This window comes from Neofelis nebulosa, chromosome 10 (assembly GCF_028018385.1).
Source record: "Neofelis nebulosa isolate mNeoNeb1 chromosome 10, mNeoNeb1.pri, whole genome shotgun sequence".
NCBI lineage: Eukaryota > Metazoa > Chordata > Mammalia > Carnivora > Felidae > Neofelis > Neofelis nebulosa.
In genome coordinates this window covers 27,444,769-27,449,601 of record NC_080791.1, presented here as the reverse complement: position 1 = coordinate 27,449,601, position 4,833 = coordinate 27,444,769, and the positions used below count along the sequence as shown (strand labels likewise).

General features: G+C 44.5%; 1 long non-coding RNA gene across 1 annotated transcript; it reads left to right on the top strand.

Annotated features, from left to right (window-relative positions):
• Nucleotides 1–2,396: 2,396 nt before the first annotated feature.
• On the top strand, nt 2,397–4,598 carry LOC131487070 (uncharacterized). The gene is made up of 2 exons (XR_009249595.1): nt 2,397–3,457; nt 3,759–4,598. It is a non-coding gene; the product is annotated as an uncharacterized LOC131487070 (long non-coding RNA).
• Nucleotides 4,599–4,833: the final 235 nt, after the last annotated feature.

Sequence of the window (4,833 nt, the reverse complement as noted above, 5' to 3'; positions counted from 1 at the left end):
GGACACATAATCAGAAAGTCACAGGTTGAGGAGGGAAGTGGAGGTCTGGAGGTGCACACAGATGCACATGCGGGGAGGACTTCACCAGCCTGATGGATCGGTGAAGGATTCCTGGTGATTCTAGACAGTATCAGAGCTGAATAGGACTCATGTTGATAAAGATTTGGACGGGCAGAGGGGCAGCCAGGGCAAAGGCAGTGAGGCAGAAAATAGCCTAGTGGGTGAGTGGGGCTCTTGTGTAAGTGAGTAGTGTTAGGAAGTGGAGCTGGATGAAGACACAGACACCAGTCAGGTGGGGCTTGCAGATCCTGTCCAAATGTCCCTTTATAGGCTTTGTGGTCAAAATGCTCTGAAAAGGGAGCAATGCAAAGACCAATGGTGTCACTAATACATGTATTTATTACAGGTGCATAAATCTGTGCTCATTTGGAGATAAAGAAGATAAAGAACTACCAAGGGGGAAGGAGGGCTAGGGGAGACACAGGACCAATGTCCACCTTCTGCTGTTTTAGCTTGACCTGAAGTCACCACTAGCCACCATTGTTCTCTCTCTTTCCTCCCTGACCAAGAAGTAAAACAAACTCATTAGGACATGGACTTGTTAAGATCTAAAATTGAAGAACAGCCATATATTTATTTATCAAGACAAATATATACATTATTTATGCAAGATAATAAGTCACCAAAGTATAAAAGCACATATTGTCATTTATTTATCAAAACAAAGGTATGTGTTCATGTTTTACAGATGAGAAATAGGAGACCCAGGCCACATGACCCAAAAATGGTGGTGCTGGCACTCTATCTGGGCTTTCTGATCGTACTACATGCTCTCCACTTTTCACCAGCATGATTTACTCTGAGCACTTTGAGGACTGACCTCCTGGCTGGGGAAGGCAAGCCCAGCATCACTGGTACCCAGTTCATGCATTCACTCTGTGATCTGGAGGGCCTATAAAACAGGGGTTCTCACACAGGCTGCTGCATTGACAGAAAGCGATGTTGGATCTCTGGTTTTAGTATTTACTCTAAAACCCCCTGTTCTTCTCAAATGAGCACTAATTGGTCACCAGCACTGAAGGAGCATGCAGTGCGCCATGAGTTCTAGAGAATAAGAGAGATTTTCAAATGCACTGCTGTACAGGCATTATGGCTGGGTACAGGAAGTTAGGCTGGCTGTGCAGTGCTTTGTTGGTATCTGGGACGATGTTGCAGGGAGGGCCATCCATGAGTGTCTGTGACTTGATGTACCCTTAGTTAAAATGGCATTTTTCCCAGATGCTTAGTCTCCAAACAGAAAACAGCCTGAAATGTCATTTTTCAAAGTTTCTGCTACAAAAATTGTTGCCAGTATATTTGAAGTTTATGGAAAGAATGTTTTTAATCAACTAAGTGTACTGAAGTATGTAAAGTTCTGGGAAGGAATACAGCCCACCAGTGAGGCAGAGAGAAGTGGAAGTCTAGCAACAACAAATGAAGGACCCCAGACTCAGCAACACTGGAAAGAAGTTACATCCAGTAAGAGGACTGTGATGGGGGCAGGACTGTAAAAAACAAAACAAAACAAAACAAAACAGCAAGCAATCTGTGAGAATGGAACAAATGACATGCAAAATAGTCCAAAGAATAACATGTAAATTAGCATCAGATTTCCAAAGAATCTTACAGTTGAGAGCCTAGAGAGACCATCTCTCCAGATAATGCTACTGAACCCCCACGGAAGGGAAGCAACTTGCCCTAATAGAAACAGCTAACTTCAAAGAGGGCTCACAGGGAGTGAGGCCCTGATTTCAATGCTCCATGTGAATTAACCCATTTAATTGTCCCAGAAAGGGCATGAAGCGTGAGGCTTCCCCCATATTGGCAGATGGGGCAACGGATGCTTAGGGAGGTTAAGGTACTTGCCCAGCTCATCTCATTAGTAAGAGGCAAAGCGGGGACCAAACCGGGGCAGTCTAGCTCCCAGCCCATCTTCACAAGCATATTGCTCCTGGAACCATTGCAAACCAGCAGCAGAGCCAAGACTAAAGCCCTGGTGCCCCAGTTTCCTATTCCTGTTCTTTCCACCATTCTGCTCTCTCCTTGGGCCCAGAAGGTTCTCCTCTCAGAGCCATGGCGCTTGCTGGTCCCAGCATCCTTGTCTGGAATGCTCTTCTCCTACATCTCCACAGAGTCTGCTCCCCGGATTCCTTTTCTGTCCACCCCAAATAAAATGGCAACACCTCCACTGTCCATAGCACTGGAACGTCAGATACCCCTTACTTCATTCATAGATGAAACATCTCACCATCTACTTGCTGTATATTTACTCATTTTTATTGTTGTAGCTCAGTGTTCCCTACCAAATGCAAGCTCGTGAAGGTAGCATCCATGCTTTCTTCAATAACATGTCCCTGGTGCCTGGCACCTCAGGCAGGCAAAAAACATTTGATGAAAAAGTAAATGAATGAAATGAACAAATGACCAAATGGTAAGTAATTCCCAGGCCTGAAGCAAAGAACTCAGGTGCCCTGTGCCACACGGCAAATGTCACCCCTGGCTGCTTTACTCACATGCTACCCAGGAAACCTGACTCCTACCGTGAGTTACTGGCAAGATTCATTTCTTGAATTGTAATATCATGTCTCTAAGAGTCTTCTATTAAACTGTAAGTACTTCTGGGGCACCTGGGTGGCTTAGACAGTTAAGCATCCGACTTCAGCTCAAGTCATGATGTCACAGTTCATGAGTTCAAGCCCTGTGTCGGGCTCTGTGCTGACAGCTCAGAGCCTGGAGCCTGCTTTGGATTCTGTGTCTCCCTCTCTCTCTGCCCCTCCCCTGCTCACTTCTGTCTGTGTCTCAAAAATATATAAACATTAAAAAACATTTTTTTAAACTGTAGGTACTTCTGAAAGGGAGAACATCATACATGAATTAATTACTAGCCATTAACACTTTGGGATATACTAAAGTGATACATAAACATCATTTTATATATAACAGATCCAAACTAAAATACAGCTCGCATGGTTGGAGCATTCGGAACATGCCGGTCATAGTGCAAGGTACTTTACACATGGTACTAATTGCCAAATATTTCCAGCTCTCTGCCTTCCTGGCACTCATGGGAATAGCACTTCCCAGGTCTTTTGTGGTGGGTAGCACCATGTGACTGGTTCCAAACAGACATAAATGGGCCTGTTACCCATTTACAGGGCTAATGAGAGACCCCTCAGAACTCTCTTTTCCTTTCAGCTCAGCTGCCTTCAATATGGGACCTGCCTTAGCCTGAATCCCTGAGTGATGTGATGAACACAGGACCTGCCCACCCCCACCCCCATCCCCAGTGTCTGTACAGTGATCTTCTGGGGTAATCTGTGCTATCATTTCTTTACAGGTAAAGAAGGGGCTGTGTGTTATTAAAGGATTTTCACAAGATTTCATGGCTGGCAAGTGATGGAGCCACAAAGGGAACCAGGTGTGTTTGATGCTAAAGCCCATAAGTTTCACCTACATTTACTCTCTCTCCCAAATCTTTATGGAATAAATAAGGAGAGAGAAATGAGAATAATACCATCTGTGGCCTGGAAAACAGAAGCTTCGTATGGCACTACAGCTTTGGGGAGTCAAGAAGGCTGTGGGATCTTGGGGAAATGCTTATAAAAACTGGTGGTATTGGGGAGAAAACTCTATTGCGAATATTCTTTCTCCGTGTTCATATTTTTGCTTGTTGGAGAGGTAGAATCCATGATCTTGGGTTTGATTCTTTTCCATTGCAGATTCATTGGTGAGGAAGCCAGCACATGTACAGAGATGTCTCACAGTGCCCCGGCCCTGTGCTGAGGGCACCCTGATGACTCCAACACTCAAGCCCCTGTTTTCAAGGATCTGCCACTGCCCAGTCAATCCCCCTCCCCTTCCATTGTTCCTACAGGGAATGATCACTACTGCTGAAGATAATTGCTCAACTGTTTGCGCTGAGAGTTAGGGAGGGTCAAATCTCCACTGCTCCATGTACTCTTTGTATCCTTTATACAAACTACATGGAAGTGACAGAAAATTCTGAAGGTCTGGATCACCTAAGAACAAAACTGGAATGCTTGGGAGGCAGGAGCCTCCTGCCCAAAATTTTTCACCCACTGCTAGCATGGTACCTAAATTTTCTACCATTAGAAATTTATTCCTTTGGGTTTAAAGCAGATTTCTCCTCTTGCCTAGAACTTTCCCAGACTATTGTATAAAATCTTCTTTTGTCATACGTCCAAATGACTACCCTAACAACTCCTAACAACTATCTCAACATTGAGATCTTGTAGAAATAGCCCAAGGAACCCGGCAACATAAGGAATGGCTGTACTTCCAGGTGCTAAATACTTCAGTTTTGAGAATTAAAATGTTCCTTATGGCCTTCTCCTTTTAATTTCCCTTTTCCCAACAGAACTCAAGTAGAGGGTTTGTTGGTATTGTTTGTTTGCCACTGGTGTTGACGAGGGGCAGAATGCCATCTTCTCATGAGGACTAAATTGATGAGAATTCTCATTGTGCTGTACAGAACCCAAATAACCCACACCACTATCCATCACAAACTCTGTGGATTCCCGAAGTTTGGACTGAAATTGTGCTCTGAGAAGTATCTTTCTTTCCGGGAGTCAGGGGATGGCGGAGGGATGGGGACACCTTTACGGAGAGGGACAGCCATGGACTAACGGAAATGAGAAGATGTGGAAAATGTCGTAGCCTGGGAAGAGAGGATTCTAGGAGGGTCAGGGGAAATACGGCACCAAAACTCAAAGGCACAGGTCTTAGGGATAAATATCCAGAAACTCACTTAAAAAAACAAGGAGGTATTATGAT